Source organism: Peromyscus leucopus, chromosome 2 (genome assembly GCF_004664715.2).
Source record: "Peromyscus leucopus breed LL Stock chromosome 2, UCI_PerLeu_2.1, whole genome shotgun sequence".
Classification (NCBI taxonomy): Eukaryota; Metazoa; Chordata; class Mammalia; order Rodentia; family Cricetidae; genus Peromyscus; species Peromyscus leucopus.
Genome location: NC_051064.1, coordinates 5728171 through 5744593, shown reverse-complemented (window position 1 = coordinate 5744593; position 16423 = coordinate 5728171).

Below are 16423 nucleotides of genomic sequence, written 5' to 3'. Positions count from 1 at the left end.
CCAAATCCACTCGCTGGGGTGGAGTCTGATCACGAATTAACACCTACCCTCCTCTCAAAGGTCCCATTTCCTAATGCCAACCTGTTGGATGAGGCTGTCACCCTGTGTACTGGGACATAAACATGTCATGATAAGTCCAGGTCCCTGGACCTAGCAAAAGCACAGAGCACTAACAAAACAATTCAAGCCACAAGTTCACACCACGGCAAACACAAATGCAACCAAGAGATTGATGATCATCTTCCAAAATTAGATGGAATGGCTTGCCTGTCTCCCTCCCTTTCTCCTTCCCTCCCTCCTTCCTTTCTCCTCCCTCCTTCCCTCCCTTCCCCTCTCTCCTCTCTCCCTTCCTTCCTTTCTTGTCTCATGTAGTCCTGACTGATCTTGGATTTCTGATCTTCCTGCCTCCATGTCCCAAGCACTGGGACTACAGGCATGCAGACACATGCTGCTAAAAGTAGTATACTTATGTGGAGGAAAATATTAAATACACCTGAGGGCTGGGGTTATCTCTATGGCTTGTGCAACTCTCTCTCTCTCTCTCTCTCTCTCTCTCACACACACACACACACACACACACACACACACACACCAGGAGTAGATACACACAGCACTATCTTTTTTTTCTTCCTTCTGGTCAAGACACTAAGAACTAAATAGTGTATTGGTTTATTTATTTTACTAGTGTGAACACTTTGAAATGGATTCAGAAAAGCACACAAGACCAACATAGACGAGCGAGTTCATTTTCAGGCTACAGAGAGTGCCAAGGTCAGGTTATCTTGGTCTGTGGGATAACTATCCCTCTCGTAAAGCATGCTCAGCTTCCCCATCTAACTTAGAGAAGAAAACTCCAAAGCGGTTGTAGGTCTAGGAAATGGCCCGGACCTGTTACTCTACACTGCAGGGACATACAGAGAATACTATTTTGTCATCTGGGGAACTGGCCATCGAGTTATAAAGGCTTTCTAAATGAAACCAATCTTCTTCTTTCAATTTGTGTAAGAAGTCGCCTTCCGCTGGAATTCGCCTTCCACTGGATCCGTGGTGCTTTGAAGGAAGAGAAAACACATGATCACATTGCCTCTGCTTGGGTTAAAAAGACCGATATATTGAACGGGGAAGCATCTCAGGATAACTCCAGGTGACGACAGGATGAGGATGCAGCTGTCACCTGGCTTCCCACGACACCAAGGGCTGAGAAGATCCAAGACAGTCAAGGATGATTCCTGACTCTGGAGATTTTAAAATTTGTAAGCAGGTAAGATTTAAAAAAAATTGTAACTAACATAGTAACACCAACTCCTCCCTCCCCACTTTGGGGTGGGCAACACACGACTCTGATTGGCCCTCCCTAAGACACACCCACAGTCACTGAACTCTGGGATGGACGGCTATGATTGGCCAGGCCAAGGGTAGAAGGAATTATTCTGGGGAATCCAAAGTGGTGGTGACCACGGAGCAGTGGCCACCACGGAGCAGGGGCCACCACGGAGCAGTGGCCGCCACGAAGCTGTGGCCACCACGGAGCAGTGGCCACCACGGAGCAGTGGCCACCACCGAGTGCTGCAGAAAGACAGAAGCAGAGATGTGGAAGGATGGTTTGTTTTGGTCTTTTCAAGCTCCCCCCCCCCTTTTTTTTAATTGAAGTATAACACACAGAGACAAGTACACACACCTTTTTCCAAGACAAGCACACACCTTTTAAATATAGAATTTGATGAATGGTTACACAGTGGACTCACTCGTGTAACCACCACCAATTCTGGAGTCAAACGTCATGCTTGGAGGTCTGGGAAGCACATTCGGTCTGGGGAGACTCCACTCGGGGCTGCCGCCTACACATGCCAACTCATCTCCCCCAAACGTGCACAACTTAACAGCCATGCTACCTCCTAGAGCACCGGCTAAAAGCAGGAACCTTCTGATGTTTGCACTGTCCTCCTAAACGCAGGAGATGGATGCCAGCAGTCCTCTGTCCGAACACATCTCCCCACCACTTCTCAGTCAGCTGCCGGCTTCCTGTCTGTCTCCCTATTCATCCTACAGTGCTATGGAATAAGCAAGTGGCTTGATGATTCTTTTGAATATTTGGCTGTCAACCTATTATTACGTTCTTTACTCAGAATGAAATCACTATACATACATCAAACAATGTCCCTTCTCCTAAGTGTCAGGAATGGGGCATAAGTGAATGTCTCCACGTTTATTTTGTAATTTGAAAGTAGCATATGTGACTACTAAAACTCCTCAAAGCATAAGCTGTAAATCATCACACAGAACTGATTGGTGCAGACATTATCTGCCCAGGGTTTACCCCTTCAGTATTGGTGCAGACATTATCTGCCCAGGGTTTACCCCTTCAATATTCATGCAGACATCATCTGCCCAGGGTTTACCCTTCAGTATTGCTGCAGACATTATCTGCCCAGGGTTTACCCCTTTAGTATTGATGCAGACATTATCTTCCCAGGGTTTACCCCTTCAGTATTGGTGCAGACATTATCTGCCCAGGGTTTACCCCTTCAGTATTGGTGCAGACATTATCTGCCCAGGGTTTACCCCTTCAATATTTGCTTTGCCTCTTTTACACAAAACCCACAGCAGCTGTCACTTGGATACACCTCTTGGTCTCCTTGTCTGCCTATAAAACCATGTGAGTCTGCATTTCCCGCAGGAAGTGTGGGTGGAGTAAGATTTTTTTAATTGGCTACTTAGGAGCACTTCACCTTGAGCCCAAAGGGAAGGCTGGAGACCAAAGTACCTTTGGATCACAAAGAAAAAAATTGTGAAGGAAGATATCATGACGTTTTCATGGTCAAACCGCAGCTGTAAAGCAACAGAGCTCATTTGGTGGAGAGCACAAACTATAAATCTCAATCACACGAACAGATAACCAACTCTGTGGGCCTTCAGAGACTGAAGTCCCCGCCTGCGGGTCATCCATTAGTGGGCCAAGCACACGGAAAGGCTACACAACAGGCCCTTTCTCTATTACATTACATCTCTCATGGGGTGTTCATAAGAGAGCAGTTCAGACACTGTCTGCAGGCTTAGCTAGTTGTTTAGATAGTGAGCTGAGATTGATGTCTAGCAGTGGGAACTCCTTCTCTGTCCGTGACTTCTCTGCAGTTAATAAACACGAAACGGCTTCCCAGGCAACTGAATCCGTTGAAAAGCAGAATTAAAGTTGAACGCAATCAATTCAGATGTCAAGACTCATAATGGAGAAGAGAGTGTCATGACAAAATCGTCATCTAACTTCTCATACTCACACGAAGGCAGAAGCATGTTAAGCCTGGACCCTCTGACATGGATTGCCTCCAAGTCAACTACCGAAGCATCCCACAAATGGCTCACAGAGTCACCTAAAGGGAACTACTGAAAGAAAATGGATGGCTATTCCAACAATTTTGGATTGAGGAATATACCTTCTGTGAGACACCAGGAGCATAAATCCTAAAGAAACAAAATGATTTGATTATGTAAAAATATCCATACCTCAAACGACCACAAAACAGTACTAAAGGTTTTTGCTTATGTGTTATATTACAGGGAAGTACAACCCTATCTACTTGAAGCTTTCTGGAGTGTAATTGTTTGGTTGATCTGTAATCCTTCTGAGTCTCTGTTCTGAACGGGGCATGGACAAACAGAAAGCTTTGCAATGACTTGAAAATAGCCGCTAAGGCAGTTTCCACTGAGTGCCAGAAACTGCTTCATCCAGAAGGCGGATGAGCCGCGGGTGTGGAGGGGCCACTGCTTCAGAAGGCCTTGGAGGCCTTCAACCGAGGTCTAAATCCAGGTCCTGCGGCTGCTAGCTGAGTGACCTCAGGTTGGCCCTGAGCTCCCTACATAGCTTAGGTGTGCCCGGAACTCCTCCAGATCTTCTGTCTCTGACTCCCGAGTGTTGGGATTACAGGTGTGCCTCACCATGTCTGGACAGACTCACAAATTTATTATCATAAAAAGATGTGACTGAGCTAGGCACAGTGATGTGCATACACCTATAATTCTAGTATTCAGGAGGCAAGATAGGAGGGTCAGAGTTCAAAGTTATCCCCAGCTACATAGTGAAATCAGGGCACCATCATGGCAACTCACAACCCTTTGTAACTCCTGCTTCAGGGGACCTGACCTTCCTCTGCTCGTTCCTTAGGCACCATGCACATATGGCATCTAGACATACATGCAGACAAAACACACATACGCATGAAATTAAAAATATTTTCTCTCATAAACAATACTGTGAAGAATGCTTTTGTATAGACTCTTCTACCTTGGGAAAGCTCTGGCTGTATTGGAGGACTGAGCGAGATTATCAATTGCTTTCCTGGGTCTCAGCCAACTATCACTAATTTCCCTTCACTTCCCATGTGCAAGTTTAGAGTATTAGAACTGTGAAAAATAGCACAACTCCTTTCCTAGTTTTAATTTCTATTTGAGAATATTCATCCTGCATTTCTGTCATTTGCATGTAAATTGAATTTTTATGGCAAGTGTTACGGTTTTGTTTTGCTGATAAATGTTTTGAAACATGTGATGGACTCTGGTTAAGTTTAACATTTTAAACGGGTTTATTAGTTTTTTAAGACAGTTTCACTGTGTAGTTCCGGTTGTCCTGAAATTCCCTCTGTAGACCAACCAGTCTGGTCTTGAACTCACAGAGATCCGCCTGCCTCTGCTCCCAAGTGCTGGGATCAAAGGCGTGCGCCACCACGCCCGGCTGAAGTTACTGATTTTTTAAGTTGTTCTGCTCTGTCACAGTCTGGCTCTGGCATTTCTGCGCATGGGTGTCGTTCCACTTTGCTCTAAACCTCCCGTTTGTCATCGCCATAGGTTGGCTGGTTCCCCCCCAACCCCCCCAAACCCCGCCCCAGACTGTCACCTCCTCTGCTTCCTCGGCCCTTGTGCCCCTATCACCCTGCTTTTGATGGGGGTGTTCCAATCTCAGCTGGTGAACACCACAGGTTTTCGTGTTCATCTTGCTCATCTCAGTCCCATACACTGAATCGTTGAGAGAAGAAAAGAGCTATGTTCCATGCACAGTTACGATATTTGCCACTGTTACACAGTTGTAAGTTTATTTTCAAAAGGATATTTTTGTTTCTATGAAGTATCTTTTCCTCGTAGTTCCTATATGGCAGCATCAGGGGACTACGCAGTATGTGTTTGCACAGTTTTTTGTTTATTAAAATTCAAGACTTGCCGGGCAGTGGTGGCGCACGCCTTTAATCCCAGCACTCAGGAGGCAGAGCCAGGCGGATCTCTGTGAGTTCGAGGCCAGCCTGGGCTACCAAGTGAGCTCCAGGAAAGGCGCAAAGCTACACAGAGAAACCCTGTCTTGAAAAACCAATAAAAAAAAAAAATTCAGGTCTTTTTGGCTGGTGTGCAGTGCATTCAACCCCAGCACTTGGGAGGCTGAGCAGATGGGTCTCTGTGAGTTTGAGGCCAGCCTGATCTACATAACGAGTTTTAGGACAGCCAAGGCTATACAATGAGAACCTGTCTCAAATCAAAACCACTAGCAGAACTTTCAGTATTTAGGCTTGGATGCTTCAGGGAACAGTAACAGCAATATCAAGAGTAAAGCTCGTTGGGCAGTGGTGGTGCACTCCTCTAATTCCAGCACTTAGAAAGCAGAGGCAGGAGGATCTCTGAGTTCGAGGCCAACCGGGTCTATAAAGTGAGTACCAGGACAGCCAGATCTACACAGAGAAGCCCTGTCTCGAAAAACCATAAAAAAAAAAAAAAAAAAAGTAAAGCCAAGTCTGGTGGTCCAGGCCAATCTATGTTCTTAAACTCTGGAGGCTAAGTCAGCAGGATCCCAAGTTCAAGACCTCCCTGGATGGCAGATTGAGTTTAAAGCCAGACGGGATAATCTAGCAAGACAGCCTCTCAAATCAAAAAACTGGATGTAGCTCAGCGGTAGAGCATTTGCCTAGCATGCCAGAGGCCATGGGTTTAATCACCAGTACCTCAGCAAAGAAAAAATAAATAAAAAAGATGGGTGATGGTCCGTGCCTTTTTGAAAAAACGAGAGATTTGTTTATGTGTGTGAGTGTCTATACGTCTGTGTATCAGGTGCATCCTGGAACTACAGTTAGGGATGATTGTGAACCACCATGTGGGTACTGGAATCAAGCCCAAGTCCTCTGTAAGACCAGCGGTCCTAACCACTAAACCAACTCTCTAGTCACTGGAGCATGCTCTTAACCTGAGCCCTTGGGAGGCCGGGACAGGTCCGCTAAGGTAGTTGGAGTGCAAGTGTGAGGTCGGCTCGGGAACATCGTGAGTTCCAGGCTAGCTAGAACTGTATAATGAGACCCTGCCTCAACAGGAAAAAACCGAATTAAGTCCAGGTTTGTGTTTCTAAAAGAAGCAGATGCAATCGTATTTTTCTCACCACCTTTAACTAACCAACGGCCACTCTTGCCACCCTGGCCTCCTCTTTACTGTCTCTGTCTACATCCCACTTTAGGATCTCTCCATTGGCCTTCCTAGCTCTACTTATGTGAGTCCCAATCACGACTCCATGTGTAACTGAAAGAACAGCTCTGGTGGTCTTCCACAGCAAGGTAAGAACAAGGCAGTCCTGTTTTCTCCTGTGTGATGGAAGTCACACCAAGCAGAAAAAACGGCCGGGCACTTACCTTACCTAGCAACCACGGGGCTTGCCACGGCCAGCAGGAGGGACTAAGATGTCTTGAAGAACGGCACTGTCAGAGGGTCACTGTGCTCATCACTGTGACTCATCCCTGGTGTTGCTGGCCAGCCACTGCCAATACACACACACACACACACACACACACACACACACACACACACACACACACACACAATTAGAAAGAGAATTCGCCAGAAATAGCTTTTAGGAAGAAGCTTTTTATCCACAGAGAACATTTTAAGGCACATTTTAACATTTTTATGAACAAGAATTTAAAGGACTCCATGGCAACGGTCACATGAGGTAATGTGGGCACCCGTGAGTGCTTCAGAAGGGAGGGCAGCCGTCCGTGCAAGGAAACCGAGACTTTAATGCCAGTCTTCAACGATAACAAAAATGACACGATTTTAAAAAATGTTTTTAAAATGATAAACTTCTTGCTAGCACTCCATATATATTAGATTGGAAAAATGGGGTGGAACTGACAGGCGACTTCATAGCAAGTCCCTAAATACAGCCTTGGCCTGCCTCTTGGAGCGTCTGCAGCAGTAACCGCCGTGAGTCAGGCGAAGTTTTGCACCTAACAGGAAAAACTTTAATTGGACCCAACTTTCCCTGGTGAGAACGGGCACAGCCCAGGAACTGCTGGCAGCAGCCACTGAAAATCAGCTGGGGGTTGGGTGTGTTCCTTCTCAAAATATGTGGGCATTTACCCAACCCTGTGGCTAGGCCGTTCCTGGGCACAGAATCCTGGTAGTGGAAAACATGCCGGTTAATCCAACCACTGAAGTCTGGATGACGGAAACTGGCTGGCTTACCTAGGCGGAAGTTCTTTCCCTCCATGCTGCCCCCCCCTCACCCCCAACCCACCCCCGGTCTAAACTATTAGGTCTCAGCATACACTAATTCCTTTAGGTCTTTCGTCCACCAGAAACAAAGCTCACAAAACAACCATTCTCCTGACATTGTATTTACAGCTATCAGCATACAAATGTGTATGTTATGAATAGAGAAATATAAAAATAAAACTCCTGTACTGAAGGGTTGTCAGGATGAGGATGACACAGTTGGGGAGTTTTACTTTGTGGACAACAAATAACATCACCATGAAAAACGTCATGGAGGATTCCAGAGTGGGTGTGCTGGTTTTCTGGAGTCGACACTAACACCAGCATGTGGTAACACTCTGGAACTGGAGGCACTTCCTAATCGGACACACAGATCACAGGTGTGCCACCTCAGGGTGGGGGGTGAACAGACCTCTTCTTCGGGCCCACATCCCAGACTGAGCATGCGCTCCACGGCACCCGTTCCTCAGGCTGCGCAGTGAGGGCCGGCATGCTCTGCTGTTCCTGTTCTTAGCCAGGCCTGCCTCAGATGAGGGGTACACCTGGCTCTCTAGGCTTCTCACACACTCAAATCCTAAACCTCTTGTGCAAGTGATTGACTTGATTTTAAGTCTAACTTTGATCATTTGTAAAACGGGAATAATCTTATTGAGTCCTTTAAGAATTAATGTTCGAACATATGGAAAGTAGAAGCTGGAGCATGGATACCGACAAGGGCACGATATAATACTACTTCTATTAATATATGACATGCCAGTGCGCTTAAATTAGTGACATTTTTTTTTGAGTTATGGAGTGTAGCTACAGTTTTCCTGCCTTGCCCACAGTCAGGACAAATCTTTGTCACCCGCCAGTCCCACAGCCGCTCAGACCCAACCAAGTAAACACAGAGACTTATATTGCTTACAAACTGTATGGCCGTGGCAGGCTTCTTGCTAACTGTTCTTATAGCTTAAATTAATCCATTTCCATAAATCTGTACCTTGCCACGTGGCTGGTGGCTTGCTGGCGTCTTCACATGCTGCTGGTCATGGCGGCGGCTGCAGCGTCTCTCTGCCTCAGCCTTCTGCTTCCCAGAATTCTCCTCTCTCCTTGTCCCACCTACTTCCTGCCTGGCCACTGGCCAACCAGTGTTTTATTTATTGACCAATCAGAGCAATTTGACATATAGACCGTCCCACAGCAATGGAGCTCAGCATGGCCTCGAACTCATGGCAACCTTCCTGCCATGAGCTGGGATTACAGGCATGAGTCACTGTGTCTAGCTTTAAAGAAAAAACAAAAAACAAAAACAAAAACAGAACAAAACCAGTAAGCTCTGGAGTCTGCACGCATTAGAAGGGAGATAAACACCAGGCTGAGGTCACTGAGGCTTGGCTAAGGCCCAGGCCCCACCTGCTCTGTTCCAGCCTGCCCGACACCCGGCTAGGCCAGAGGCATCTTCAAAGAACCACTTGGACCCCACAGCAGCCTGAAAATCCCTGTGGAAGGCTATTTAAAGGAGAAACAACACTCTTCTTTTTAGGCTTGCTCTGGGTTTGTTGGCCAGTTTTGCTTAAATAAGAAGGTCATGGGCAGGGCAGGACAGCCAAGGCAAAGGCTGAGAAAACGTCCCACAGAGGTGGCTCCTGGAAGACCTGGCAATTCACAGCAAACAAGAGAATAAAATGTAAACGTTGAGGTAAGTTTTGTCCAGTAAGTTTGAATTCAAGTTCACCCTAGGTTCACTTGAGAATCTGGAAGATTCTTAACCACGCCTTTACATCCAAGCCTGGCTAGATGTACGGAAAGAATTGGCTGGGAGGAAGGCAGAGACTGGTGGGTCTCCAGAGTTCCAGGATAGCCTGGTTTACAAAGTAAATGTAAACCAGGCTCCACAGTGAGACCCTGTGTCTCTCAGTGATTACACAAACAAACAAGTAAATAAATAATCACCAGCGATCACTTCCGAAAGCCAGCTAGAGAGAGAGCTGAAGTGGGAATTCTAACGCGAAGACAGACAAGGCGTGGAATATACATCATGCTCTAATACAAAGAGGGAAAAGGAGACGCAGACGCAACGAATAAACTTTAAAAATTCAGGTGTGGTAGAACCGGTAATCCTAGCAGTTGGGAGCCGGAAGCCAGAAGGTTAAGAGTTCAAGATCATCTTGGCTAGTTTGAGGCCTGTCTAAGATATATAAGACTCTGTCTTAAAAACAAGACCAGCAAAACAAACAAACAAAACAACAACCCCCTCACCCAAAACTAAAACCTCCAAGCTGCCATGCCAGCCTTGGCATCTCCTGCTGGAAATACCAGTGCTACTGAGACAAGGTGACTGCCCACAACCCCAGGCCAGCCATGACTACACAATGAGACCCTGTTCAAACAAAAGTCACATTATAAATAACTTATATAGATTGTTTACAAAAATTATTTGTATAGACACTGTAAAAGACAATGTACATACATATAAACTTAGATCAATATTTACTGATGAAAAATACAGTGTCTCTCTGAGGGCTAAAGAAATACACCGGTTAGCAACAGCATTCTCATAATATACCACATGGTCTGGACAGTGAAAGAAACATTCTTCAACCAGTCACCAAATTCGCCCGCTCGGTGGAGGTAAAGCCAGCTCATCTCTAACTGTGCCTTAGTTTTGAAGCCTTCCAGACCACTTTTCCAGTCAGAAACTTTGGCTTCCAGTCTTCTTTTCATAGTGTGCCCCAACAGAAGTTCACCTGTTCTCTTCCAGTGAACGAGAGAGCCACAGTCCCCAAACGATTACTTCTTAGCCATCTTTGGCTAGCCTTCATCCCTGAGATAGAAAGGCCTTAAATATGTGCTACTTCCTAATTATTAATCCCAGGGTGAAATATATTAAAATTACTATGATAAGGCTCAGTTAAAAGGAAGGTTGGCTTTTAGTTTCAATTGCTTAAAATGTTTCTTTTTTTTTGTTTTGTTTTTGTTTTTGTTTTTTTGTTTTTTGTTTTTTTTGAGACAGGGTTTCTCTGTGTAGCTTTGGAGCCTGTCCTGGATCTCGCTCTGTAGCCCAGGCTGGCCTTGAACTCACAGAGATACACCTGCCTCTGCCTCCCTAGTGCTGGGATTAAAGGTGTGCACCATCGCCACTCGGCATACTTTTTTTTTTTTTTTATTTTTTCCTGGAGCTGAGGACCGAACCCAGACAGAGCCGTGCGCTTGCTAGGCAAGTGCTCTACCGCTGAGCTAAATCCCCCAAATGTTTCTTTAATACACAGTTAAGCTTTGCTCCCTATGAGCGCCTGATGCTGGCGCTGGAGAGATGGTTCAGCAGGTAAGAGCACTGGCTGCTCTTCCAAAGGACCCTGTTTGGTTTCCAGCACCCACGCGGCAGCTCACAACTGTTTGTAACTCCAGTTCCGGGGGGTCTGACGCCCTCTGCTGGTCTCTGGAAGCACAGACTGCACACACTCAGACATAAAAACAGGCAAATCCCCATAAAATGAGATGAATAACCCCCCCCCCCAAAGGTTTTGAATGCCAGATACTCCCAAAATGAATTATGTCAATAAAAGCAGTAAGAGATGTACTTTTTTAAAAAAAATGGTGTATCAAAAAGAACAGGGGTTGCAGGTGTAGTGCACCCAGTGTGAGTAAATTGTGGGTTCCATCCTCAGTGTGGCAAGACTCACGGGCACTCCCAAGGGACTCATGATTGATTTCAGAAACCATGACAAAGAGTGACCCCAGAAAGTTCTCCAGCCAAAGCCTTTTATTGGCACGCATGATTCCAGCACGAACCACATAACACAGGATCCAACTAGGCTTGAACCCCTGAAGAATGAGAATGCCCTGTGACTTCTCAGCCACACGCTGTGACCCACCCTGCTGATGTGAGCATGGACAGGATACCTCAGCATCAAGATGATTCGAGTTAGGGCATGTTTCATTCTCCCTGCCTGCCCTCTGTACCTCTTCTAGAAGCTCTTGGATCTTACCGTCAAAAGAGACTTGGTCAAGCCGGGGAGATGCCTTGGCAGGTCAACGTGGGTTCTGATCCCTGAAACCTACACTAAGGTGGAAGGAGACAACGGACCCCAAAGTTGACGGACTGACCCCCACATTCACCGCGGTACATGCAAACCCAACCACCCACAATAATGAATAAGTGAAATTTTAAAGAGGGATGGTGGCAAAGCTCATATAAAAGTAAACTAGTAGTAGTAGTAGTAGTAGTAGTAGTAGTAGTAGTCAAGCAGTGGTGTCGCACGCCTTTAATCCCAGCACTTGGGAGGCAGAGCCAGGTGGATCTCTAAATTCAAGGCCAGCCTGGGCTACAGAGCGAGTTCCAGGACAGGCTTCAAAGCTACACAGAGAAACCCTGTCTTAAAAAACAAAACAAAATTATTATTATTATTATTATTATTATTAGTAGTAGTAGTAGTAGTAGTAGTAGTAGTAGTAGTAGTAGTAGAAAGGGCAGAAAGAGAAATCAGGGCATTGAGAGCTCTCCTAGTCTGCACAAGGCTTCCGGTTTGATCCCCAGTTCCCAATCCCCCACCCCCAACACACACAAGCAGGACAGCAGGTGGGTGCTGTGGCCCAAATCTATTAATCACACACTCGGGAAACTAAGGCAGGACTTCCCTGAGTTTCAGTACATCCTGGGCTAATACTGAGTTCCAGGCTAGCCTACCAAGGCTCTTTTAAAAGGAAGATGTCTTAGTTAGGGATTCTATTGCTGCAATGAAACACAATGACCAAAAACCAAGTTGGGAGGAAAAGGTTTATTTGGTTTATATTTCCGCATTGCTGTTCATCACTGAGGGAAGCCAAGACAGGAACTCAAACAGGGCAGGAACCTGGAGGCAGGAGCTGATAGCAGAAGCCATGAAGGGGAGCTGCTTTACTGGCTCGCTTCCGTGGCTTGCTCAGCCTGCTTTCTTATAGAACCCAGGGCCATCAGCCCAGGGATGGCACCACCCACCATGGACTCGGCCCTCCCCCACTGATCACTAAATGAGAAAATGCCTTACAGCGGGATCTCATGGAGGGATTTCCTCAACTGAGGCTCCTTCCTCTCTGATGACTCTAGCTTGTGTCAAGTTGACAAACAGAGCCAGCCAGTACACAGGATATTAATATATGATTATATATATTAATATATGATATACTTGAAACATCATCAAATCTGACTTTTTTCAAGTTATTTTCTGCATGCATGTAAGAAGACCTTTTCAGTGGTAAACTAGCTTAATCCATCTTGATTTGCTTTCTGCCTGCCTACATGATGTGTGCTCATTTGAGGTCTAGAGTCCCAATGTTAATACAAGGCTCCGTCTGCGTCCCTGCCCGGCATGCTGAAGCCTAGACTAACTCCCTCTCACAGCCATAACAGAAACCCAACAAGATGCAACCATATTCTGAAGAAAAAAATGGCTTACACAGAACTTAAAATCAAGGAGTGCCGGGAACTTGAGAAAAACCCAAAGCAAGCTTAAATCCAACCATCGTCGCAGAGAGTTGTCACACTCGAGTACAACAGGCTGCTTCTTTCGGAGTCAGAAACTGCTGGAAACGGCAGTGAGCACCATGGTCTAGCCAGGCCCCCGGCCCTGCAGGAGCTTTGGTTTGCCCCGGATTTCGCCCTAGCCTTGGATTCGGTGACGGACGAGAGGAAGGTGAAGTCTATGGCAGTCTTTCAAGTGGAGTGCAGTTCATCTTGTGGGGTACATTTAGAGAAGCCATTGCCGTGACATTTCCTAACCCACATTTATTTATTTATTTATTTATTTATTTATTTATTTATTTATTTATTTATTTATTTAGAGGTAGGTTCTCCCTTATGCACCCAGCCTGGACTCAAGATTCTCCTGCCTCAGGGTTTCCTGAGTGCTGGGGCTACAGATATGTACTACCAAGCTCAACTTGACCCATATTTTTGAAGGTTGAAATTTAGAAATATACTGAGCAATAAATAACTTCAGGACTTAAACTGGCTATAGAAACAGGCAATGCCGCCATTCTCCCATCATACAGACATGAGTGGCCTATACTTACATCTTTTTCAAAATGGTATAAAATTAACAGTTCTTTCTGGGAGCCCACAAAGGTTTCCTAGTGAGATCTGAGCTTGCTTTACACAGCAGGGCTGCATGGGGGGATGGACTGACCACGTGCATGGTCATGAGATCTTTGGGATGGTCTGCATTTGCTGTGCTGGGGGGAGGCCTTTTGCCCCACCCCTTGGCATTCCTATAAAAGGCTTTAGTAGAGACCGAAGGGGCTGGTGGGTTTTGACCCAGGCCCTCCCGAGCTGTCCTGTGTTTTCTGTCTGTCTCTGTCTCTCTGTACTTCTATCTATAACTTTCTCACTTCTCCCTACTCAAGAGGACCCTGGGTCATAAAAGTGGCGGCTGGTCCAACCCAGTTCTTCAGCTACACAGCAAGTTCAACAGCATCAGCTCTATGAGACCCTATCTGAAAACAAAAACAAACAGGAGGCTGGAGATGCCAATGGGGTGCATTCTTGCTGTGCAAACACAAGGACCTTAGTTCAAATCCCCAATACTCACATTAAAAAGCCAGGCATGAGGCTTTGCCCCTGTAACCCAACTTCTGGGAGTGGGGACGGAAGGACAGACGGCTGTCAACCTTGGTTTAGGTCTGGGGAGAGATCCTGTCAAGGGAATCAAGTGGAAAGTGATAGAGCAGAACACTGATACCACGTGCGATAGACAGGTGCTTACAGGCATACTGTCATGCACATGTCCATAACCCCCGTGCCCAAAGCACACATGATAAAAATAGCAAAGGACGCACACTTGGAAACAGCGTGAGGACGGGGCATGGCGCTTTTCATACCTGTGTGCTTGGAAGGCACAGGCAGGCAGATCTTCATGAGTTTGAGGCCAGCGTGGTCGACATAGTGAGTTCCATGATGGCCAGGGAGACATAGAGACAATCTGTCTCAAAAAGTAAAGAAGACAGGGGTTGGGGGGGGGGTTGGGGGTTGGGCTTGAGACTTTGAAATTTGGTTTCATAAATATTTAATAAGAAAAATAAAAATATTTCTCATTTCTTTTAGACTATGATCTGAAATGCAAGTGGAGAAAAAAGCCTCTCATCTTCTGTAATATATATTCTAGAAGGAATTTAATAATCAAATGTGTATTAGAATTATGCTGCATTAACCCAATTATTAAATTCTTATATTTTTGGTTGTGAGTCTAGCCTTTAATAGCTGAGCCATCTCTCCAGGCCCCAATTATTAAATTTTTCTTTTGTTTGTTTTTTTGTTTTTCAAGACAGGGTTTCTCTGTGTAGCTTTGCGCCTTTCCTGGATCTCATTCTGTAGACCAGGCTGGCCTTGAACTCACAGAGATTTGCCTGGCCCTGCCTCTGAGTGCTGGGATTAAAGGCGTGCACCACCAATGCCTGGCTCCAGGCCCCAATTAATAAATTCTTGAAGCACATATACATTCTGATTTTAAGTTGCAAGTTTAATATGAAATTAAGCTTGTTTTTCCAAGAGCTAACCTAGTACAGCAAATTAACATGCTGTTTACAAGAGGTCATTCTAGATGCTATTCTGTAAACTCTCTTGGGCATACTAGTTTTCTTTTTTCATTTTTCTTTCTTTCCTCTTCCTTTTTCTTTCTCTCTTTCTTTCTTCCTTCCTTCCTTCCTTCCTTCCTTCCTTCCTTCCTTCCTTCCTTTCTTTCTTTCTTTCTTTCTTTCCTTCTTTCTCCTTGAGACAGCGTTTCTTTGTGTAGCTCTGACTGTCCCGGAACTCACTCTGTAGACCAGGCTGGCCTGGAACTCACAGAGATCTGCCTGCCTCTTCAGTGCTGAGATTAAAGGTGTGGGCCACCACCACCTGACTTCTAGGATTATTTCCTAGGTGCCATGAACTGCTAAGGGTCCAAGCATGCCTCAAACACATTGTACTGTCTCCCTCCTTTTGCTTATGTTACACACATGAGAAAACATCACCTCCAATACAGACTTCTGGAGATGGCAACATTACCAGTGGGTTCTAAGAAAGGCAGATTTCCACTTGACTCAGTTCAAGGAAGACGTCAGCTAAATGACATGGTGTGAGGCACTCACGAAGAGGCAAGCATTTAAGCGTTTAACAGCGGCTGGGGGCTGGTCTATGGGAGCTTTTCCAGTGTCCTTCCCAGTATAGTTACAGAGACACAGGTGATGAATTCAGTTAGGCACATCAGTGCTGTGGGATGTCTTTCTGTATGCTATGAATATGAGTTACTCTGATTGGTTGATAAGTAGAACGCTGATTGGCTAGTAGCCAGGCAGGAAGTATAGGCATGGCAAACAGACGAGAAAAATTCTGGGAAGAGGAAGGCTGAGTCAGGAGTCACCAGCCAGACACAGAGGAAGCAAGATGTCAAGGCAGAACTGAGAAAAGGTACCAAGCCATGTGGCTAAACATAAGAATTATGGGTTAATTTAAGTATAAGAGCTAGTCAGTAATAAGCCTGAGCTAATGGCCAAGCAGTTATAATTAATATAAGCTGAGTGATTATTTTATAAGGGAGCCATGGGACTGCGGGGGCCTGGTGGGACTGGAGAAACCTTCCAACTACACACCAGGGTGGCTTTGAACTTACTACACAGCCCCTTGAACACTTTAGGCTCCCTGCCTCCAGTTTTGGTGCCAGGATTACAGCTGTGCACAGCCATGCCTAGTTTTATGCCATGCTGGAAATCAAACCCAGGGCTTTGTGCATGCTAGGCACACATTCCAACAACTAAGCTACATTCCCCAGCCAAATGTGGTTAATTTTTCTCAAAGTGACTTTGTCATGCGGTTATCAGTTCATTATAATCACCATGGAGTAAAATATAAATCTAAAGACCTTTGACAACATCCAACAGAAACTAAGGAACTATTACCTAAATGAAGGTTGTG